Below are 25,787 nucleotides of genomic sequence, written 5' to 3'. Positions count from 1 at the left end.
GGGTGTCGAGGATATGGCTACGGAAGCATAGTCCATAATTGGAATGGCATATATTATTCGATCTCCCTACCCTCTCCAACCGGGATTGGCCAGACCGGAGTCGGATTGGCCACACACCTTATTTGAATATGATTCGAATCTCCGTTATAATCTGTGCCGTCCGGCTCAGACTTTTTTTTTATTATGATGATGTCTGAGCTGTGGCTCCATTCGGCTCGATGGAATTGGATGAGAAATCCATATCTACATCTACGCTACACACAAACATAACAACAAAAATATGCAAATTTGTTTTCCGACCGACGACTTGAGCTGCACACAGCCACCACATAGGAGGACAACGTTCGGCCCATGAAGAAGCAATCAAATGTTGATATTTACCGTTATGATTATCCGCAATGGACCAAATCCGCCTCGCACCTTTCGTCCTTTGCCATCACAAACAACACCGAGGGAAATGTAGGGGAATGTGGGAAAACTCCGGCCGGTCGTAGAGGTGGAAATTTGATTACACACACAAGCTGACGCCAATTTGTTCATTAAATTGGCTTTATAGTGTATTTTCGGGGTGCTTACGCCATTTAATCCTAACAATTCCAGACTTAATAGTGTCATAGAACGGTTTGCTACAGTCGAGTATCGTGCGTAGCATGAAATGGTGGCGAACGGGAGTGGTGGAAGGCAATTTTCGTATTTTGTGTTCGCGTGTATTCACATCGCAGCAAATTAGAAACTTTAGATTGTTGTTAGGGCTAATATTCCGAAGCAATGGAATAACTCTGTTCATAATGGCTGAGGTGAATTCCTACAATAGGAAATAATAAATATTGGTGGAGAACAGTTCAATATTTGCGGTAGTGCATTTTTCATTGAATTGAACATAGCAAATCTTATTGCTTATTGATGGTTTGACCTGTCAGAAGGCAGGAAACTGATCGAGTTTGAAAAATTAAAATTAGTTATACAGATTTTTCGTAATATTATGTTTTAAACGGCTCATCTTCCTAATTCTCTATTCACTAAACAGATAAAACGTTAAGAAATGTGTAAAAATTTGGAGAAGAATACGATTGATTTTGACTGCGTAGATTTTGCATCCTTGTGATCTGTTTGAAACGACTCATCTACTGTTGGGAACGAAGAATCAATCGGAAATGTGTCCATCCAAGGTACCGTCAAACGATATAACTTGCAATAAAGGGGTAACGATTAAGCGAGTTTTTTTTATACATTTCTTCTGAAGTTACCCACTTTTTTACCATCCCAGAGAATTACGTTTACATTTGAAAAAGTGTTTGCTCTTTCATAAACAATTGAAGTGATTTTAAATTTCAATCACATGCATTGGTGTGGCATTATCTTAACGAATGCCAATTCTTGAGTGAACTGCCAGCTCAAATTAGCGGAATTCAACAAAAATTTAGACAACTAAAATTGATATTAAAAACAAGAAGTATGTTTAAGTTAGTGTATCCAACTAAGCATGTAATGTAATGATGGCTATTTGCTGTTTTGTCCATCCGATAGATCGGATTAACTTTACATTTTGACAAAACATTTGGATCATATAACGGGTGGCAACTAAAAAATTCGAATGATTTTAATACTTTTCTATCAGAATAATAGTGCTTTCACAGAAATATGACTTTATGTGAATGAATCCTTAGAATTGTCGCACACACATTTTTACTCCAACATCGCTTACATCATGGCGTCGAAACAGGAAGTACTGTGATGCGCATTGTAAATTTTTCAAGCAAAAAAAGATCATGGGAAAAGTAGGCGGTCAAACATTTTAGGCTTGGAAATGTTTCGAAAACCGTCATAGCATTTATTGGTCTACTAAGTTCCATTGTATACAAAGGTGATTGTAAGGCCAAAGACACGGAGTAACTCATAAGCAGGATCACAAGCAGCAATCTGGAAATCGACATGGCAGATTCGTACAGCGGTAAAGACTAAGCTGCGCCGCACGGTGGATTACGGACCATATGCTAATTTCATTAGTCTAAGTTTGAAGACTGAGGACAACTCTTTATATAACATATATCAGATTGAATTGTACTTCTTGTAGTTTGTTTCCCGTGCCATTCTTTTCATTCCAATTTTTTAGTTGCCACCCGTTATTATGCAAAGAAATGTTAATAAACGAGATCTGACTACATTTTCAGTGGATGTACAATTTGTATGCATATACTTTTGATATTACTTACCACATATATATTCCAGAGCCATACGATCAGCCAAAAAGATCTGAAAAAAAAAACAAAAATGTTCAATATTAGTTTTCATGTAGATTTTTTATATGCACTTAGCATAAACTGTTACAATACATACATGTAATCAATTTTGAATTAGAGAAGACTAATAATTACTATTCGTTAAGCAACCGTCAATAAACCCCGTGATTATGTTGTATATTAGCAACTGATACACTTTGTTAATATACTGAGTGAAAACTGATAGATCAACCAGGAGACCCCGGAGGAGGTATTGTCGATGTTTTAACAATTTGTAAGTGCAGATATATGGATTACCACTAGTTATCTGGGAAACAATGCGGATTTCTGATATTTTTGGCGTTGAAAGCGTTTCACCGGCGGTGGAGAACAAGGGTTTTGGTGCATGTTTGCTGCATCTAGTCGGTCTCCAATTTTTGAAAATATTGTTCTGAAAGAGAGAAGAACTATGGAAAGTTTCTTCCCAACTGGCTAAAGTTTAGAAATATCTAGTCTAGTTGAATCCAATCCAAATCCAATCCAAATCCAATCCAAATCCAATCCAAATCCAATCCAAATCCAATCCAAATCCAATCCAAATCCAATCCAAATCCAATCCAAATCCAATCCAAATCCAATCCAAATCCAATCCAAATCCAATCCAAACCAATCAAATCAATCCAAATCAATCCAAATCAATCCAAACCAATCCAAATCAATCAAATCCAATCCAAACCAATCAAATCAATCAAATCAATCCAAACCAATCCAAATCCAATCCAAACCAATCCAAACCAATCCAAACCAATCAAATCAATCCAAACCAATCCAAATCAATCAAATCCAATCCAAACCAATCCAAACCAATCCAAATCCAATCAAATCCAATCCAAATCAATCCAAACCAATCAAATCAATCCAAACCAATCCAAACCAATCAAACCAATCAAACCAATCAAACCAATCCAAACCAATCCAAACCAATCCAAACCAATCCAAACCAATCCAAACCAATCCAAACCAATCCAAACCAATCCAAATCCAATCCAAACCAATCCAAATCCAATCCAAACCAATCCAAACCAATCCAAACCAATCCAAACCAATCCAAACCAATCCAAACCAATCCAAACCAATCCAAACCAATCCAAACCAATCCAAACCAATCAAACCAATCCAAACCAATCCAAATCCAATCCAAACCAACCAAACCAATCCAAACCAATCCAAACCAATCAAACCAATCCAAACCAATCCAAACCAACCAAACCAATCCAAACCAATCCAAACCAATCCAAATCCAATCCAAACCAATCCAAACCAATCCAAACCAATCCAAACCAATCCAAACCAATCCAAATCCAATCCAAACCAATCCAAACCAATCCAAACCAATCCAAACCAATCCAAATCAATCAAACCAATCCAAACCAATCCAAACCAATCCAAATCCAATCCAAACCAATCCAAACCAATCCAAATCCAATCCAAACCAATCCAAACCAATCCAAATCCAATCCAAACCAACCAAACCAATCCAAACCAATCCAAACCAATCCAAACCAATCCAAACCAATCCAAATCCAATCCAAACCAACCAAACCAATCAAACCAATCCAAACCAATCCAAACCAATCCAAATCCAATCCAAACCAATCCAAATCCAATCCAAACCAATCCAAACCAATCCAAACCAATCCAAACCAATCCAAATCCAATCCAAACCAATCCAACCAATCCAAACCAATCCAAACCAATCCAAACCAATCAAACCAATCCAAATCCAATCCAAACCAATCCAAACCAATCCAAACCAATCCAAACCAATCCAAACCAATCCAAATCCAACCAAACCAATCAAATCCAATCCAAACCAATCCAAACCAATCCAAACCAATCCAAATCAATCAAACCAATCCAAACCAATCCAAACCAATCCAAATCAATCCAAACCAATCAAATCCAATCCAAATCAACCAAACCAATCCAAACCAATCCAAACCAATCCAAATCCAATCCAAACCAATCAAATCAATCCAAACCAATCCAAACCAATCAAACCAATCCAAACCAATCAAACCAATCCAAACCAATCCAAATCAATCCAAACCAATCCAAATCAATCCAAACCAATCAAACCAATCAAACCAATCCAAACCAATCCAAACCCATCCAAACCAATCCAAACCAATCAAATCCAATCCAAATCCAATCCAAATCCAATCCAAATCCAATCTAAATCCAATCTAAATCCAATCCAAATCCAATCCAAATCCAATCCAAATCCAATCCAAATCCAATCCAAATCCAATCCAAATCCAATCCAAATCCAATCCAAATCCAATCCAAATCCAATCCAATCCATAAATAAATTTGCAAAGGAATTATGGGAAAGTTTTTCGGATGAAATGTTTAAGGAATTTTCGATGGAGTTCCCTATTGACTTCCTGATGGAATTTTTGAATAAATAACTGAATATGTGTTTGAAGAAATTGTGAACATTCTCGAAGAAATTCCTTCAAAAAATCAGTGATTGTTAGATTTTCTAACAATTATGTATAAGAACCTACCAACACCTATATAAGAACTGAGCATATCAAAATGCTCGATTCTTATAGAATGTTGTATGAGATCTCACATGCAAAATTGTAGATTTGTTATACAGAATTGTTAGAAATTAGCCTCAAGAATATAGAATGATAGGAAGTCATATTGCGCGGTTTCAGATCAAATAATTGGTCCATATGGCCGCTAACTTGGATTTTGGTCTGCCATCTTGGATTTCAAAATGGCGTTGGACATTGATTATCGAGCCTGATCTATTGGTACAGTAGAAGCAGAAGTAGTAGAACGCTAGTGGCGCTGTAGTCACTTTAATTATTTTGCCAAATTATGCTTCAACAAGCTTTAATTTGCCATAATTTATGCATCATGTTGTAGTGCATGTTTGGTTCCATCACCAACATCGGTTTGACACTTGTAGTACCGGTACTTTGGCTGCCAGGTCAAAGTAACCTAGATGTTAGTCACGCGAACAGCAACGACATTAGCAATCTTATACTTCTGAATCAACTATTGGTACCCATATTGCATTTTAGAGTTCTGCTCATCAATCCAGATCGATAGACATTCGTGTTGCATGATTTCAGATCAAAACATTGTCTTGAATTTCATAATGACGTCTGATATTGATTTTTGAGTTCTTCTCATCAAGCATATTCAACAGACAATGTTTTCTGCATGTTTTCTCTTGCTTCGGGCAGCAGAACAATCACGCGATCCGCCGAAATATTGTGTTCTGCACTGTGCGGCCGGTAATAAAGCTAATCAGTTCAGTGTGTGTTTTCTCTTGTGATTTGAGCAAGTATGTACAGTTCGTGGTGGTATGTGTTTTGGTCGTCGCGAAATAGTTCTGTGATGATTTCACGATTGATCGTATTTCGAATAGCAAGCAAAACTGTCGCGTGATCCGAGATTTTTTGTTTTGATCTGTACGGTTCGCGTTTTTATTTGTATATAATATAATTCCCTCCCTTAGATCGCATCACTTACCAAAGTGAATCCAGATAAAATATCCTATGCAACTAACACAATACCACATCCCGTGACAATCGTGGAGATGCAGAGGTGTTCTCGGTCTCTAGTAGCAACGAGAGTCGAACTAACAATCCTACCTTTCCTATATGACCGTAAGGACGTGGCCGGCGCCGTTATTGACTTTAAATACGTGAGCTTCGGAAGCGTGTACATTGAGAATGGATAGCATATCCCATGCTCCATTCACATGGTTCTCTGTGCAATTTCACAAGTTCCAGTCAATCACGGAGTAGCAACTACGAATTGTACGGTAATAATGCTCATGCTCAAGCATATTCAACAGACAATCATATTGCTATCCATGTATGTCAAATAATTAATCGCAATACGCATATTCGTGAATCGTACTGTAATTTACTTCTAGCTCCGCGGTGCTGATGTGGGCCAGTGAGTGTGGCATAGTTCATATTCTGGAAAATTTCCCTTTGAAAATCAGAAAAAAACCGTGGAAATTCGGAAGAGCCTCCCGAAGAAATTCAAAAATATTTTTAATGGAAATTAAAAATAATTTTCAGAGGAATTTCTCGAACTAAAACAGAGCAGCTTTCAGTAAAAGCACAAGAATTTTCCAACGAAAAACAGAAGGTGCTTGTTTTCTATTGTATTGAATTATTTGATTCAACAAATGAAACGATGCAGAACCGTAACGAGTTTGTTCGCACTTGTTCGCAACGTCTGGCTGAGGTTTGAATACTTTGAAATAATTTTGTTCTGGTTTACGCTTTACTGCTAATTGGTCTTTTGCAATATGTTTCGAATTCATTTGATTTAAACTCTTTTCTATGTTGGCTTTACCTTGTCACATGATACTCACTACCGCATTGCGTTTCCACTATGCATCGTATATTCGACATTTTGTGGTAAGCGATTAAACCATGTTTGTGGTAAAAATATGATTGATAATTTTACGAAACACAAATACTATAAGCGTACAAAAAGCATACTACCCTTCCAACAGAACCGTATTATAAATTGTTTTTCATCACCTTCTATTGGATTCAGAAAGAGTTGCTGTTCCTGGTTTATCGAACGACAATCCATTCAATATTGCATGTATTCCAAAAAATATCTACAATTCACCGCCAGCTGCCCGAGTTGTCCACATTGCTTTCCCACCCAAACGCCCAAGCAAGTACCAGCTGCCATAACCCCATAAACTCCCATATTTTATTTTATGCAACGAATTAATTCAATTGCCTCAGACATCGTGTAGCCCCGCTCTGGGTGGCTGCGTCATCCATGTAATCTGCTGAACCAGCTGGAACAGGTGTTAAAAGTCTTACAACCTCTCTCGCACAAAAAGCTAAGCCGCTACCGTTGTTGTACGTACCTGAGCCCGTCACTCCTACAACTCCCAGCTTCCTAATCGCCCGGGGGGATTATTCACTCATCTTTAATTAATTTATTCTTTCCTAACTCTGCGGCAGCGTGGCGTGTTTGCTGAAGAAGCTGTCCGATCTGCAGCCGCACCCCTCACGCCAGATGGATCCCTTCCTGCAAATGCTGGAATACAACCGACCACAGACGGAATGCCAAGTGCGATGAGTCTGGGAGATTTTCACATGTTTTATGATGTAATATAATTTTATCCCTATTTCGTTTTTCTTCTCATTTTCCGGAGAATTCCCATCCGTGGAAACTACATTCGGATTAAGTTGATGGAGAGTCGTATGGTGTGCCACTTTTTTCCCCCCGAATATTGAGGAAATTGAATTTAGGACACGCACCATGTTTCCCAATGATGATCCGTCGACTGATGTGTGTGTATGTGATTCGGAAACGAGATAACAGCAGCGGATCAGCATCCATTATAGAGAGGGAATGGATGCCGGTCGTCATAATAAACCGTTGTTGCAGAGAAGATGCTGTTGACGCAAATGTTCAGCCATTTTTCTTCTTCTTACGAATTAACGTCCAATACATATGATGATGAATCGATGCCGGTTAGGCACTTTCCGAGAACAATGATTCCGGAACAAGTGTTTCTAAGCTTTACATCCACCCTTGTGAGAGACAGAATAGGGTCCCGTGTGATGAAGTCTTTGCCGTTTCAAGAGTGAACGTAGGAGAGAAACCTGAAGCGTGGCTGTGAGACGAAAAAGGGTTCCGGCAATCAAGGATCATAGTCGTAATTGGAGATTATCCTCCAGTGACCTTGTTCGACATTTTTGGGCTGAACAGTTTTAGTAATGTTCAATTCCAAAAGCAAGTTCTACTTTCAAAAAATGTTTACGTGGTAGCAAAGTGGGTCCGGTCGTGGAACGAGGGAGCTTTGAACAACTTGGTTAAACAATCCACATTGAATGGATTGCTTAATGAAGATATTTTCTCTTGATATTGTGCTCTGAATCAATGTGCAATTGCGTCAAACATGATTCTGAAAAAAAAAACAAGTTTTGTTATCTTACTTACGAACAATAAGCTTCTATGGGCACACAATTATAGAACATATTTTTTGCAAATCACTTCTAAGTTAAGAATAATAATTTTCTTTAAAAAAAAGCTTCTATTGGTATTTTGATCAATGGTCATTTTTTTATTATTTGCTTATCATACAATATAAACTTTGTAAGTAATAGAAAGTAATAAATATGACAATGAAGTGAAATAAGAAGGTAGGGAAGCAGGGCGCCAAATTACACAGAGAATAGAACGTATGTAGGACATTTCGCAATAACAAAGTTTCCAAAATACAACCGCCTCAAATTTGTCACAATGGGATACCGACCGGACGAGAGACAACACCGGAAAAACATCACGAAAAAAAACGTGATAAATTACTCTCTGTGTGATAAATCGTTCGTCATAATTTGCAATGGATGATAAATTTATTCCCCGTGGAGTGACCCTCCCACCCACGTTCCCTTTTTTCCTCCAAGAACAAAGTAGGCTAGCGAATGGTGAAAAAATTCAAACCACATCTCCACCCACCCTCAACCACCTTCCCAGAAATGCCTCGCCGAGTGGCATCAAGTCATCCATGCCGCCGGATGGCGGCGGCTGACGAATAATAGGTCCCCGAAAGTGATTCAGCCGAAAATAAAAGTCAAACTCCGATGATTCGCAGATTTTTCCGCAGGCTTGCAGTTCGCTATGTGCATTGAATGGGAGTTGGCTCAGCCGACTAAAACGAGACCAAAAACAGACCACAGCAGCCACGCGGTGGAAATGAAACGAACGAACGGAAAGAGAGTGAAATTGTCATTAAACTGTGCCGGGTTGACTGGACTTTTTATCACACAAAGTTTTATTACTTTTTTAAGCAAAAGAAAAGTTTGAAACAAACTCGTTTTGATAGGCCAATTTTTAATTGGAAGTCATTTGTCTTTCTTCAGATCTTTAGTTGTAAGAAAAGAGCGTGTTGGCTAAGTACTTCACTTAGCATAACTTAGAGTAACAGCTATTGTATAGTGGTGATTCGATTCTGATAAAAAAAAGAAGTTGATGTGGCAGCAAATTGAGATTTCCATAAATAATTATTTCCAAACAAAATATTTTTTCCTTTATTGTAGTAATTTTTCCTATTTTTTATACCATTGATGATAATATGCCAATAAAGAAGGTATTAGCAATTAATAAATATCAAATTTTCCAAAACAATGAAGAATTCTCCATGAAACAAAAATATATTCGCTTTTTTTAAAGTAAAGAATTCATTTTTTTTATTAACCTTTTGTCTGTGCTCTGGGGTCAATATGACCCCAGTCCACTTTGAGTGGTTGCCATTTTTTTAGTTTTCAACCGATTCTCCTATTTTTTGGTAGTTTGGTAAAACTCGCCGAGATCTGTCTCCTAGGTGCAAATTTGCTTGAAAAATTATGAGAATATGTGCTACAGTGTACTTTTTTCAAAAAACTTACGTTGTCTGTGCTCTGGGGTCAAATTGACCCCAAATTGAAATTGCTATAACTTTTTTAATGTTTGGCCAATTTTGGATTTTTGGGGCTGTTTCGAAAGATAATTTAATCATCTTTCAAGTCGTTACCAAAGATTGACTATAGGTGGGCGGGTACATTACGGGGAGGGGTTTTTGTGAAAAAGGGTACAAAACAGTGATTTTTATGCTTATTTTACTTATATCTGAAAATCCTACCCATTTTGAACTGCACTTTTTCAAAAAGGTTCAGGAATGCGTGTGCTTTGACATGAGGCATTGATAAGTTTAGAGCTTGGTCGCTAGGTAGCGGTATATTTGAATTCATTATTTTAGACTACTCAAGTAATTCCGATATGTATATGGAATTTTCCTCATTGTAAATATTCTTGTCAAACAAATTAGCAATTTGTAAAGATGACGTCTTTAACAATGTTCGTCTGGTAGGAATGAACTGTCATGTGACGGAACAAATAATTAGAAAATTTACAAATAGGCTTCGCTAGTGTACTTGCAATATTCTTGCATATATGAAATATTGCTTAAGCTTGAGATCCCTCATACCTACACCTAAGTTGTATTCGGCAACACTGTTCAGGATGTCTAGCACTACAAAGCGGTACTCAATATAATGAGCACTTTTTCCAATTTTTAAATTTGTGCGATAAGAATATTTACACTGAGAAGAATTCTATATACATCGGAATATCTTGGGTAGTCTAAAATAATGAATTCAAATATACCACCGCCTGGCGGCCGAGCTCTAAACTTATCAACGCCTCATGCCAAAGCACATGCCTTCCTGCATAACCTTTTTAAGAAAGGTTCAGTTCAAAATGGGTAGGATTTTCGGATATTAGCAAAATAATCATGAAAAAATACTGTTTTTGTACCCTTGTCCACTAAACCCCCTCCCTGCGATGTACCCGCCCACCAATAGTCAATCTTCGATAACGACCTGAAAGATGATTAAATTATCTTTCGAAACAGCCCCAAAAATCCAAAATTGACCAAACATTTAAAAAGTTATAGCAACTTCAATTTGGGGTCAATTTGACCCCAGAGCACAGACAACGTAAGTTTTTTTGAGCACAGACAGAAGGTTAAAAGATATACAAATTTTCCATAAATAAATCCAATAGCAATAAACAATTGCGAAATTTTCCATAAAATAAATATATTTTTAGTCTGATGTTGAATAGCAGCCATGAAAGACCATCACCTTGCCGTAACCCTCTGTGATGGGACACACGACACCTTCCATTCACTCCTGCGGCAGAGCCTCATCCTCCCAAACCTTGGTAATCACCCAGTGCAGCGCTTTAGCTAGTGCCTCACCACCGTGTTCAAACAGCTCTCCTGGTAGTTGGTCAACTCCAGGGGCTTTGTTGATTTTAAGCCGGCCGATCTCCTCCTGGATTTCGTGGAGATTCGGAGCAGGAAGTCGCATGTGCTGCGCGCGTGCTCCTAGGTTCATTACAATACCGCCACCGTTGCCTGCCACATCGCCATTCAGGTGCTCTTCGTAGTGCTGCCGCCACCTTTGGATCACCTCACCCTCGTTGATAAGAAGGTTCTTGTTTATGTCCTTACAAATATCGGGCTGTGGCACGTGGCCCTTACGTGAACGGTTTAGCTTCGCATAGAACTTTCGTGCGTTATTACACACTTAGAAAAAATCGTGTAATTTTAAGTTCGATTGCATGCACATAAAAGGAGCGGCGCATAGAACATACATTTAAACCTGTTTTTAAAATTACATGACAGTGTGAAAACAAAAAAAAACCGCCTTGACGTAAAAGTCAACTTTTGAAGCTGTTGTACTTTTACATCATGACGTGTAAAGTGAATAGAACTTCATTTTTTCACCCGAAAAATATAACAACCTACCTGGATCTGTAGCTGAGTATCCAATGATTTGCATTCGCATATCATTGTTTACTGCCTTAGCTGCCGTAACAGCGGTGACCGGTGACTCAAAGATTTGAGCGAACTTCGAAACATGCTTTATCAGAGCTCTGCCTTCGCTCCGCACTACGGAAAGTCTCCTTAAACTCTTGACAACTTCCCTTTTTATTCCATCACAGGATCTTAGTACATGATATTTATTATAGTATACAAAACGAATATCACATTTCTTTTAAACTTAAACTCATCACATCGCTTGGATGATCGCATAATCATCTGCAAGGAAAAAAGCTATCCATCAAACGGTATTTTTTTCTGCGGTTACTGATTACTGAACTTGATAGCATACATACAGGTGCTTAGAGGCCATGCGAATGATTTACGATCAAGATATGTTCAAACAAGAAATTATAAGTTTGTAACCCTAAAATTGAAACAAGACTTCTTATAGGTCATGTTTGCGGAAAAGCCATCAGAATCCGAGTACCAACCTCCACCGCAGTTAGTTCCTCTCTTTTTGCAAATTGAATATCTTTCGGATGCTTGATTTGTCCAATCTCCACATGTGCTTTAGTGTTGTATATCCACAGTCAAGCGAGTGCACATTGATCGCACTCCATGCCCCCAACAACAGGCTGGGCGGACTGATATACAATGCGAATCAATCGCACTCTGCTGTGCCAAAGGCTTGCTTGGCTAAAGCATTTGATGAGTTTGATTGCCTTACGTGTGCGGTCGCGTGTAATCAGACGACTAATGACGGTGAAAGACCGACACTTGATTACAATTAATTGCATATTATTCGGCAACTCGGCCGTATGAAAACCATTTTTTTGTTTTGTTTGACTATGGATATACAACCGTAAAGCACATGTGAAGATTGGACAAATCAAGCATCCGAAAGATATTCAATTTGCAAAAAAGAGAGCTAACCGCGGTGGAGGCTGGTACTCGGATTCTGATGGCTTTTCCGCAAACGTGATCTTGTTGTGTAGGGGTTATCACGCCTATCTAGAGAGTAGGAGGTTGAGAGTTCGAGTCCCTCCAAGACACGTGGATTCTTTTTCGCAAATTTCATATCAATTTGTTCATTTCGAAACAACAATAAAACAATTTTAACAATAAAACAAAGGTGTTTCATACCTTTAAACTCTCTTTAATCCACCAATCACAGAAAACTATGTGGCAATTTTTAGGCCTTATCTAATCCATCGGGCGTCTTTCTTTTCAAAACAGTGGAGTGCTTTTTAAAGAACAGTTGTTTTTTTCAAGAACAAAGAAAGTGGAGTGATTTAAAACATTTACTTTTGCAATTCTAAGCTCGAAGTAAGTTAACGCGCGATTCTAATAGAATTTGAATAAATGTTTAACAAGTTTTTTTTTCCTAATAGTAGCAAGATGTTTTCGAGAAAATTGTGTTCAAATAGAACCATATTATTTGGATTTTCTTCAAGTTTAAAAAGTAATAATTCAGGTAAGCGTATTATTATTTTGAGCAATTAGTGAGTTTGAACCGCGTTGAACAGAACCAGTGCCCAAGCAACGTGGGCGGTTAGTCCAGAGTGGATGCTGCGAGTCCGCAAAGGGTTGGTTCGATCAAATTCGAAGTTGGTCAAAGTGGCGTGGACTGGTCCTAGTCCCTCGAGCGATCTACTGTGATCTTCTGTATCGTTTTCCATCGTCGTAAATCATCGCCAGTATCTGCGTACGTCGATAAGTCGCCAGCGACGGCTGCACACTCCACGCCTCCACCCCAGGGGACGTCTATACCCCGAAAAAGACGCCGGCGCGCGCATTGCGAGACGACGCCGAAGTAGCGTTAGAGCTCGAGTCCAAAGTTTCGAGAACGACCAACCGAATGCACGATATTTTAACAATCGTACCTGAATCCACCTGGGGGCCCTCCTTAGCCGTGCGGTAAGATGTGCGGCTATAAAGCAAGACTATGCTGAGGGTGGCTGGGTTCGATTCCCGATGCCGGTCAAGGCAATTTTCGGATTGGAAATTGTCTCGATTTCCCTGGGCATTAAAGTATCATCGTGTTAGCCTCATGATATACGAATGCAAAAATGGTAACTTGGCTTAGAAACCTCGCAGTTAATAACTGTGGAAGTGCTTAATGAACACTAAGCTGCGAGGCGGCTCTGTCCCAGTGTGGGGATGTAATGCCAGTAAGAAGAAGAAGAAGACCTGAATCCAAATCTCCATCCAGTTAAGTCACTGCGTGGGCTTCCCAAGCGAGGACGCAGAAGAAAAGGTCAGATCTGATCGGTTATTTTTGCTAGCAATTCATATCGTACAGTGACGTCACTTAGAGCATTAGGTTTATTTGAATTTTCTTACCGTTGCCTCACGAGTAAATAAACAACTCGAAAAGTTTTGTTACTCTAGTTTCTGCGTTCGATATTTGAATTTAAAAAACAATTAATTCTAGTTTAGTAGAATCTCTTCCTTTTTTCGCGTGACGAAATAAAATGAAAATTATAGTAGATTAGCTAATGTTTATTGATTGCTTACTAGTCCTTTAATTGATGAATCATTAAGGGTATTTTTTTTAAACTAATTTGTTTGATTGCCTTAAGACACTGGGATTCAAGTGATCTTTCGCTTCTGAATATACAAAAATTACCTGCCCTGAGAAGGCAGTCTTTGGTCCGGGCAATACGATCTGAGAAACGGCCCTTCGGGAGAAGGTGGCGCTTAAGCCATTTCTTCATAGAACGGAAGAGATCGTTACAAGTTCTCCAAATCATTCTGGAGCTCAGACCAATTTGTCTGCCAAGTCAAATGGGCTCAAAACAAGGCCAATAGCAAGCCAAGGATACAGGCCCATAGAGGTCATATGTAAGCATATGCGGTATTTCGAAAAATTTCGTTTCAGGTGGTTCGAAACGAAATTCCGCGGAATTTCGCGGAATTTGAGCATGGCGAAATCAGATTTTTTGATTTCGTTTCGTTTCGTCAAATTACAAAAATTTCGCTAGAAAAAACTAGCTTCTAACGAAATTTAACGGAATTCCGCGGAATTTCGAAACAAATTTAGACTTAAGCCATACTGTCACGTACGGTCGAGTATTATAAAAAATTTTGGCTGCGCCGCTGAACAAAATCATAAAACTATTTTCAAAACTTAATGTTTTACAAATTTTTCTATTAACGCCTACTGCATAATCCCATTCTGAGTCGACAAATACGTATTTAGTTTTCTTCTATAAAACGTCTTCGGTGTCCAACAGAAAACGAAAAATATCTTTAACATTTTATCCCATTTTTTTCAAAAGTGATCCGACTCAATATTTAAGACGTCAGGCTCAGAGTGTAAATGTAATCAGATATGAATCAGAGCAGTACAACTTTGTCAAAGTGGCAAAGTCGTGGGTGAATTCCTAATGCCCTTGTAAAGTATTTTTATAGCGCCTCTTTTTTATTAAAGGCCAACTTCTTCACCGCTTATGCCTCAAACCAGTTTAATATTTAGTCGTTTTCCAAGGTGGCTTCACATGAATTACCTTTTCAACAAATCAAAGATTTCTTTCACGTGGCGCATCAAACTAATTTTCCTCTCCTTACCCCAAATTGACTGTAAGGGCGTGGCCGGCTCATACTGTTCATAGCAGCTGTTTCTTACACTTAATTAAAGTCGGTTGAGGATGAAAATTTGGCAACAATTTTTGCATGCCTCATATGAACAAACACATATACAAGGACAAACAGACAATAGCTTGGTTCGTCGAGTTAATTGTATATAAGACTATATTTTTCTTGAATAATGACTTGTGAGGGAAGTCAGATTCGATGGATACGGGGAATTGACTGATATCACATTGTTATTAGCTGGTAATGAAACAACTTCTCGCAAGGGCAGCTGTTGTACAATTGGTAATAATTAATGAAATAGGGTGGGTTCAAGTCCCACCAGCAGCCGAAGTTTTTTTTCGCAATATCTCGTGAAAAACAACTCAAATGGCAAACGTAACTATGTGTATCAAAATTGAACATCTTTTCCAAAAAAATATAAGACTATGGATCTCCTATAAAAAGGTTGAATTTGAAGGGAACTGATATCCCACAATTCCTATATTACATGTATGTATATTATATGTAGATCTTGCATCGTAGGGATTTCAAACTAACAATTTCCATTTTTTGCTAAGTTATTACATCCACCATGCGCTAAGTTATTACATTAAGATAAACATTTTTCTTATATTTATGTTGTAAAAATATGTGGATTTTTCTCAAAATTGAGCCTACAAAATTTGTAAATAAAAACTGGAATAGAACCCAATTTTAATCATATTTGAGATGCATTGATAAAATTTCGGCGAAAAAAATCTTGTTTTATTTTTAAAAATCAAAATGTTTACTCAAGTGCATGGTATGTATCGGCCAAAAGTTTGGGTTCATCCACTATATGGTAAACCGGTCATAAGTCTGGATTCACTCTCCGGATAGGCGATTTGATTGAATTTTAGCCAAATATTGTCTGAAGTACAGTTCTTGACGTTTTGTTTGGAACCTAATCTGCCGCTAACCGCAAGTCAGACTTATCTGTATATGGGCGCCATATACAGATAAGGCTGACTTGCGGTTAGCGGAGTAATGTTCTTCAATATATATTTTGCCTAAACTAGAACATGAAAAAAGAGTGAACCCAAACTTTTGGCCGATGCATACCATGCACTTGAGTAAACATTTTGATTTTAAATAATAAAACAAGATTTTTTCGCCGAAGTTTCATCAAAGCATATCAAATATGATAGAAATAGGGTTCCGTTCCACTATTTATTTCGAAATTTTGTGGGCTCAATTGAAATAGTGAAATGATCAACTTTATTTTACGACATAAATTTAAGAAAAATGTGTATCTTTATGTAATATTAATGTTATTTGCCTTTGAGAAAATTAAATCAGAATTGCGCAAATAATGTTTTACATTATCAATCCAAAAAAAAATTAAAATTCGAAAAAAAAAATAATTTCGTTTCGTTTCGAAAAATTTCGAATTAAATAGACGTTGATTTCGTATCGTTTCGAAGTTTCGAAAGTAAATATATATTTCGTTTCGCTTCATTTCGAATCAACACAGACATTTTAAATTTAGTTTCGATTCGCTTCGTTAGGAAAAAGTGTCTTATTGCATACCCTTAGTCATATGTATGATTTACGATTTAGATATATCCAAACTGAATGTTCTAAGTTCTCCAAATCATTCTGGAGTTCAGACCAATTGGTCTACCAAGACATCTGGGCTCAATACAAAGTCAATAGCAACCCATGGGGTTCATGCATGCTTTTAGAGGCCTTGTGCATGGATTACGATTTAAATATGTCCAAACCGAATGTTCTAAGTGCTTTAAATCATTCTGGATTTCAGACGAATTAATCTATTAAGATTACTGGGCTCGATATGAAGCCAATTACAACCCATACAGGTCTTTAGAGGTCATGCGGATGATTTACAATCTAGAAATGTCAAATCCGGATGTTCTAAGTTCTCGAAATCATTTTGGAGTTCAGGCGAATTGGTCTACTAAGACAATTGGGCTTGGTACAAAGCGAATAGTAACCCATGGGGTTCATACATGCCTTTAAAGGCCATGAGCATGATTTACGAATTAGATATGTCCAAAACGTATGCTCCAAGTTCTCCAAATCATTCTGGAGTTCAGATAAATTGGTCCACCAATCCAACTGGCCTCGATAGAAAGTAAATAGCAACCCATGTTGTCCATACGGACCTCTAGAGGCCATGTGCACGATTTAGGGTTTAGATATGTCAAAACCGAATATTTTAAGTTCTTCGAGTCATTCTGGTTCAGGCAAATTGGTCTACCGAGACAACTAGGCACGACATGAAGCCAATAGCAACCCATGGTATATATACAGTGGCTTGGAGGTCAGCGCATGACTAACGATTTAGATATGTCCGAACCGGATATCTTAGATTACCCAAATCATTCTGGAGTTCAGACAAATTGATCTACCAAGACATCTGAGCTCTGTACAAAATCAATAGCAAGCCATATTCTCCACCCAGGTCAGGATGTACGATTTAGATATGTCCCACCCGGATGATCTAAGTTCTCCAAATCACTGTGGAGCTCAGACCAATTGATGTATCAAGTCAACTGGGCGCGCTACAAAATAAATAGCAACCCATGGTGTCCATATAGGTCCAGGGAAGCCATATGCATGATTTGCGATTTTGTTATGTTCAAATTGAATGTTCGAAGTTCGGCAAATCTTTGTGGAGTTTAAACCTTTCAAGTCAACTGAGCTCGATTTAAAACCAGTAACAAACTATGCTGTCCCCATAGACCCTTAGAGGCCATGTATAATTTAAATTAAAATTTTTATGGATATATCTAGATCGTAAATTATACACATGGCCTCTAAGTACCTATATAAGTTCCTTTTGGCTTTGTATTTAGCCCAATTGACATGGTAGATCAATAGTTCTGAACTTAAGAATGATTTGGAGAACTTACAGTGACCTGCATAATAAAAAGCCCACTTACCGTTTTTCATACAAAATGGTCAACTTTGGAGATCTGGATCTCGATTGCTTGTGTACCAATTTTGCTGAAAATTTTACCAGAGCTCAGATATAACTTGAATTATCGCTTAATTTTTCAAAAGGACCTAAGTAACATTTTTTTCATGAATTAATTTTAATAGCGCAATCAACAGAAAAACATGAAAGCTTTTGATTGCAGTACTCAAATTAATTCATGAAAAAAATGTTACTTAGGTCCTTTTGAAAAGTTAAGCGAGTTTTACCACATCTGAATTTCGACCATATTGATTTATAGGGTAAAAAATTATCGCTGTAATACCAAAACGATTTTGTTGGCAAAAAATTGATTTGGTCAAATTTTCAGCAAAATTGGTTCACACGCAATCGAGATCTGGATCTCCAAAGTTGACCATTTTGTATGAAAAACGGCTACTGGGCTTTTTATTATGCCGGTCACTGTAGAACATCCGGGTTAGACATATCTAGATCGTAGATCATGCACATGGCTTCTAAGGGCCTGTATGGACACCATGGGTTACTATTGTCTTTGTATCTCAACTCCCGAATGATTTAGAGAGCTTGGAATTACCGGTTTGGACATATCTAGATCGCAAAACATGCATATGGCTTCTTAGGATCTGTAAGAACATCATGGGTTGCTATTGGACTTGTGTTATGCCCAGTTATCGTGGTAGATCAATTGGTCTGAACTCTAGAATAATTCGAAGAAAAACAAGATAAAAAGAAAACATACGATTTAGACATATCTAGATCGTAAATCATGCGCATGGCCTCTAGTGGTCAGTATGAACACCATGGGTTGCTGTTGGCTTTGTATTGAGCCCGGTTGACGTGGTAGAACAGTGGTCTCAACTCCAAAATTAATTGAAGAACTTAGAACGTCCAGTTTGGTCATATCAAGATCGTTAATTATACGCATGACCCTAAAGGGCCTGTATGGACTCTAGGGGTTTGCTATTGGCTTTGTATTGAACATCCATTAGAACATCCGAGTTGGAAATATGTAGATCGTGAATTATGTTCATGGCCTCTAAGCGCCTGTATGAACCTCATGAGTTACTTTTGGCTTTGTATCGAACCCAGTTGTCGTGGTAGACCAATATGCATGAACTCCAGAACGATTTGGAGAGCTTAGAACATCCGGTTCGGACATATCTAGATCATACATTATGCGCATGGCCTCTAAGGGACTGTATGGGCACCATGGGTTGCTATTGGTTTCGTACCAAGCGTAATTGACTTGGAGCACCTACAACATCTGTAGAAATATTGTCTACATTCACGATTTATCATAACTGAAATATGTAGTATTATGTACATTTCTGAGAAAAAAACAGCAATAAAATCGTTCATTCGCGATATTCGTGTGCATTTTTCGTCCATATTAAGGTGGCCAACTGATCCTTTCTCCGACGATTACAGGATGTGGGTGTGGCCGATCAACAATCTGATGTTAGTTTCGGAAAATTTATAAGCTGACGATTATTTTGGTATATAAACATGTGAATTGGGCTGAGAGATATTGCTAAGTCAAATTCGGGTCAACATGACCCGAACACCGTAAGTGTGAGTTTTTTTGAGCACTGTAGGAAGGTTAATCCAATGCAATCAATCTGAATCCAACTCAAACTAAACTCAATCCAAATCAAGTCTAAAACTAATCCAAATCCAATTCCAATCGGATCCAAATCCAAGCCAAATTCAACAAAATTTTCATTCACATCTTAATCTAATCCAAATTTAATCCAATACAAATATAAATCGAATGCAATTAAAATCTTAATTGTAAATAAATCCAATCCTTATTCAATCTAAATCCATTTCAAATCCAATCCAAATCCAATCCAAATTAAATCTAATCCGAATCCAATCTAAACCCAAATGCAATTCAAATCTAATACAAATCCAATCCTAATACAATCCAAATCCAATCAAAATCCAAAACCTAATCCAAATACAATAAAAATCCAGTTCAAATCCTATTCAATCCAAATCCAATAAAATACTCATTACAATTTAATTTATATCCAATCCAAATTTAATCTGAATCTAATACAAAATTACAATGCAGATTTAATCTGAATCCATTGCAAATCCAATCCAAGTCCAAACTAAATTCCAACCCAAATTCAACTAAACCCAGTCCAAATTCAATACAAATCCAATTCAATCCGAGTGCAATCCAAATCCAATTCAAATACAATCCAAATGCAAGACATGTTTCGGAACCAATCAAAATTTTTCTTCTAGACGTGGCCAATGTGTTAAAAAACTTTTGAAATTTCATCTGTTAGGTTTGGGTCTGTGTTTTTCAAAATCATGAAGCTTGGGTTTTGACAAGATGGGTTTAGCAATCGATATGTGTCCACTTCTCAATTTTCGATATGAAAAATTAGTCCGTTGAAAAAAATAAATTGATATTGCACCTCGCAATAAAAGGCTCTCATAGATGTGCAAATTTTTTCCGCAGTTTAAATAGCACGTGCTATCAACGCATTCACCGCCAGAATCCACAACGTGGCGACCAAATTATGCAAAAATATCATTGATAAATGGCACAAAAACTTTTTACGCAACACTAGATCAACAGTTAGTTTTCTCCTACATAATTTTATGCATGATACTAATTTTTACGCCTAAACTTTGCCAAAATCGAAATTTCTATCACAGTACCAAGAACTCTCCAATCCCGTAGAAAACATGTAGTTCATACCATCCGTGAAATTAATTAACACCTCCAAATCCTCCGATTAATGGCGTAAGCAAATCGGGTATTGACACGAGATTTACCACCGAAGGGGTCAATAGCAGTCAGTAAATCCGACAAATTTATCCCGTGTTTTATCGCGTTCTAATTCACCTGAAAGGGAACGGATGGGGGTCCACCAGCAAATGCGCACGGCTTACCTAAGCTTCGAGTCTATACATTATTAATTTCCAGTTGTCCACGCTTACACCACGCATTTTTCTCCCACGTCGGAACCGGCGCGCTGTACCCTCCGATTTGGACTTGTAATTCTCGCCCGTACTCTCTGGGACTAATTTGACACATGTCGGCAATACGGGCGGGGCGGGTCTGCAGAAAACAGAATTCAATTTCGCCCCAAGCAAGCCACAAATAAATGCGAAAATCGAATTATTGCGGGGAACACAATTCGCACTGCCGTACACCCACTCGATAATAGCATTAATATAAGCAACATCCGACAGGGCGTACAAAACATGGTTTCCGTTTACTCCATCGGCGCTGGTACAGGGTTGCGCTGGGAACATGTGTTGTTGTACCAATATGCAAGTAGGCCCTGCCGTTTTGGTTGGGATGGGAGTAAAACAAGAGTTGTACTTAATATTCTAGTACGTGAGTTGTGGTTTATTTTTATGTAGTTTTTTTTCACTCTGTTGCCACACTGCAGGCAGAGGTGCGAGAGATTGTTAAAACTTTGTTTCATTTGTAATTTTTGTTTGTCGAGAGGTCATGACTATGTATTTAATATAAAAATGTAATCACATAAACATTTGAGCATGAAATCGATGTCAAAGTTTAAAATATTATTGCTTCTTCTGGCTAGAATCTGCAGGCGCAATGCATTGCATGGGTGGTTGAACCAAAAAGGCAAATAAATTATCATTAATTTTGAGAACTATTCTCATAAAACATTAATGCAAATGAATAAATTCCTACTTCTGAGCGGTTTGCCGCAGGAATAGGATCCCCCATACATATATCCCCTGTACAGACATGTGTTTGCTCATTTACGCGTTGATTTACGACTGTTGTATCTGTCCTTTTCGGTTTGCGGTCCACAGAAATTGGCTTCCGCTGCGGGATCCTCCACTGGATGAACAGGAGGAGGAAATGAGTTTCCGTGATAAAATTCTCTTTATTTCATTACCAAGCAGTCAATCAATGTGATCAATTTGTAGTTTCTCACAGCAGGCCGAGACTTGGTGTCTTAATTATAGTGTGGTTCTTGTCCTTCGTTCTCCCGACTCGGCGAATGGAACGTTGTGAACCATTGAGTTCTTCTTCGCCGGAATGCAATAAATTCGAACAAAGATGCAAGGAACGAGGCCATGAATTAATTGAGTACCTTCGAGAAGGATGTCACAGCATCTGAGTAATTTGTCTACACCCCACGCCACCACACGGAGATTTGAGAATACCCATGAAATGTTTTAAAACTACCCACCTTCGAGATTTATATGAAGCTGTCAAAAAGATGGGTGATTTCAAAATTTGGAAAACGGGTGAAAAGTGCCCACTTTAAAACAGTTTCATGTAATCTAAGGTGTGGTGGTTTTTTATCCTTTTATGGATGAAAAATCTGTTTGCAGTTTTTCGCGAGATTTTAGAATGGAGTCCTTGGAAAACTTACTCTAAATTGTTTTAATTTATTTCAACGATGTATTAAATAAGAGACAAAGTCCTGAAATAATCACGTCAGTAAAGTAATTTGTAATATATAATTATAATGCAGTCGAGACATTGAACGTAAGTATTTCAGTGTTCTTAAAACTGCTAAATTTATAAGAAAATGAGAGCAGTGTAAATTGGATCCCACTGGACTCCGATATTTGAGTAAACTTTTTTTTGTGATTTTTAGCTGGCTTCTTCATGGATCTTTAACGGATGGGTCAATAACACGATAATCTCACGATTACGTTACATTTGAAGACAGTAGTAATTAGAAGACAGTAGAAATTTGGATACATATAAGAGGACCCAGAGGATTATTGAACTGATGGCTGATACAACTATAAATCTTGAAAACCCTAAACTTAAGCTTCTGTAATTTGTATATACTTAAAAGAGGAATAATCAATAAATAATGTATTGCATGTACTTCTTTTTATATCTTAATAATATTTATTTAACATAACAAATTTATCAGCGCTGAAAATAATTTGCTGCAGATGGGTGATTTTCACCCATTTGAAGAAAACTTAGCTTTAGGAAGGTGAGTGAAAACTACACATCCATTTTGACGTACAAACCTTCTTCCCATTTGTGGGTAAAGCCACTTTACCCACCTTATGGGTTAGTCCAGTTATCTCGAAGGTGGGTGAAAAAACACCCATTTCTGGGCATTTTCATTTCTCCGTGCAGTGAAAGGCAGTAGGCACCGCCTGTTTGCTTCGCACTTCCGAGAATCAGAAAGATGCTTCAATCAAAACAAACAGACCACTGCGATTGGTTTTTCTGTTTCATCAACATCTGGCCAGTTTCACAAGATCGCAACGTTCGGTAGAGAATGGATTTTCCTGTTCATCTGTTCCTTCTTATTCTATTTGTAGAATACGCTTGAATAATCACTCCAATATAGAATCGATTAATTGCATCAAATTATTTCAATACGCTAAGTGAAATGCAATACTTAGCAGTTCCACCTTAAGTAATTTAGCTATCATTTATTTTTATATGTAGTTTTCTCTTAGGCTAGAAACAATGGGAGGCAACATTTTCCTAATTTCAAAAGTCGAAATTCGAAAGAGGCAATAAACACGGCCGAACACAACAAGCTTGCATTCGATAGCTTGCCAAAACTACAGAAAACAACAATAAAATGAACACGTAGGTACTTCACAGTAAAAAGAAAGCGGAAAATTGAAAATTCATGGGATGGAAATTGCGAAGACAACGCAACGGGAAACAGCGAGCAAGTCATGTTGTGTCGTTCAACTGTTTTCCGAAGTGACAGCACTTCGGTTAGCTGCGCTGAAAGCAGAACTGCAGTCAGCGGCCCCCTTTTTCGAGCGAAAACCATTAAATGCGCCCACTTGCTTTGTACGGTTGAACCAATTTGCAAACCGTAATGTTTCGGGAGCTTGCTGCATAATGTTCCATTTAAATTTAAATGCAGTTTGGTTTTAACTGAAGACAGCAGAAGAATTCGTCGATGGTAATATTTTCTTTTGTCACTTTTTATATTCTTTGTTTACTTCTTATTGCCAACCTTTGTTTAAAATTATTAAGAACGTAATTAGAAATTTTACAAATAGGCGGCCCTATAGTGTGCTTGCAAGATTCTTGTATGTGTGAAATCAATACCAAATTTTCAAAACGACTTATCTGCTTTTTTAAACAAAGATTCAAACTTTGATTTGACGAATCTGTTAGTACTCCCATGCAAACCAACACATCAATACGTAGCCGAAGGCTTTTGCTAGCTGTTGATGGTGTTACTTTTAGGGCAGCAGGGACTATGTCCAAGGGCTTGACGATCCCTCCCCAGGCCATCTGCGAGTTGTGGGGCTTGCCTAGGATGTGGTGGGGTTTGACAGTGGGCCCTGTTAAACCTCTATAAAAAGCTGCATGTATCCGCAAGTAGGCCCCACCAAAGCGACCGTGTGCCGCTCAAAGCGCACAAGCCCAAGTCCTGGTGTTAGGTGGGACGCTAAACAGCTCTGACACGACGGCCCTCCGACGAGACAGGAGGTTTGCGCAGGCCCAATAAGCCGCCTAGAAAACCAATCATTACGAACAATATAAGAGATAATGCGACTCGATATAATCGGCAAAGACCTAGGCGACGAATACAGGATCACGATTGGAAGCTTGGAACATGGAATTGCAAGTCGCTAGGTTTCGCAGGTTGCGACAGGATGATCTACGATGAATTACATCCCCGCAACTTCGACGTCGTGGCGCTGCAGGAGATTTGCTGGACAGGACAGAAAGTGTGGAAAAGCGGGCATCGAGCGGCTACCTTCTACCAAAGCTGTGGCACCACCAACGAGCTGGGAACCGGCTTCATAGTGCTGGGTAAGATGCGCCAACGCGTGATTGGGTGGCAGCCAATCAACGCAAGGATGTGCAAGCTGAGGATTAAAGGCCGTTTCTTCAACTATAGCATCATCAACGTGCACTGCCCACACGAAGGGAGACCCGACGACGAGAAAGAAGCGTTCTACGCACAGCTGGAGCAGACATACGATGGATGCCCACTGCGGGACGTTAAAATCGTCATCGGTGACATGAACGCACAGGTAGGAAGGAGGAAATGTATAGACCGGTCATCGGACCGGATAGTCTGCACACCGTATCGAATGACAACGGCCAACGATGCATAAACTTCGCAGCCTCCCGCGGAATGGTAGTCCGAAGCACCTTCTTTCCCCGCAAAAATATCCACAAGGCCACATGGAGATCACCTAACCAAGAAACGGAAAACCAAATCGACCACGTTCTAATCGACGGTAAATTCTTCTCCGACATCACGAACGTCCGCACTTACCGCAGTGCGAATATTGAATCCGACCACTACCTCGTTGCAGTATGCCTGCGCTCAAAACTCTCGACGGTGTACAACACGCGTCGAAGTCGGACGCCGCAGCTCAACATTGGGCGGCTACAAGACGGTAGACTAGCCCAAGAATACGCGCAGCAGCTGGAAGTGGCACTCCCAACGGAAGAGCAGCTAGGCGCAGCGTCTCTTGAAGATGGCTGGAGAGATATTCGATCCGCCATTGGTAGCACCGCAACCGCTGCACTTGGCACGGTGCCCTCGGATCAGAGAAACGACTGGTATGACGGCGAATGTGAGCAGTTAGTGGAAGAGAAGAATGCAGCATGGGCGAGATTGCTGCAACACCGCACGAGGGCGAACGAAGCACGATATAAACAGGCGCGGAACAGACAAAACTCGAT

At 38.7% G+C, this 25,787-nt stretch overlaps 1 long non-coding RNA gene across 1 annotated transcript in view; it reads right to left on the bottom strand.

Moving 5' to 3' along the window:
- The window catches only part of LOC134213950 (uncharacterized), a 555,234-nt gene that overhangs the window by 179,240 nt on the left and 350,207 nt on the right, over positions 1-25,787 (bottom strand). Inside the window, exon 4 of the long non-coding RNA XR_009979585.1 lies at positions 2,214-2,253. This is a non-coding gene — a long non-coding RNA (uncharacterized LOC134213950). The remainder of the gene's footprint in view (positions 1-2,213; positions 2,254-25,787) is intronic.

The sequence above is a fragment of the Armigeres subalbatus genome, chromosome 2 (assembly GCF_024139115.2).
Source record: "Armigeres subalbatus isolate Guangzhou_Male chromosome 2, GZ_Asu_2, whole genome shotgun sequence".
NCBI classification, from domain to species: domain Eukaryota; kingdom Metazoa; phylum Arthropoda; class Insecta; order Diptera; family Culicidae; genus Armigeres; species Armigeres subalbatus.
Note: the sequence above shows the minus strand (reverse complement) of the source record. Positions and strands in the feature narration are given on the sequence as shown.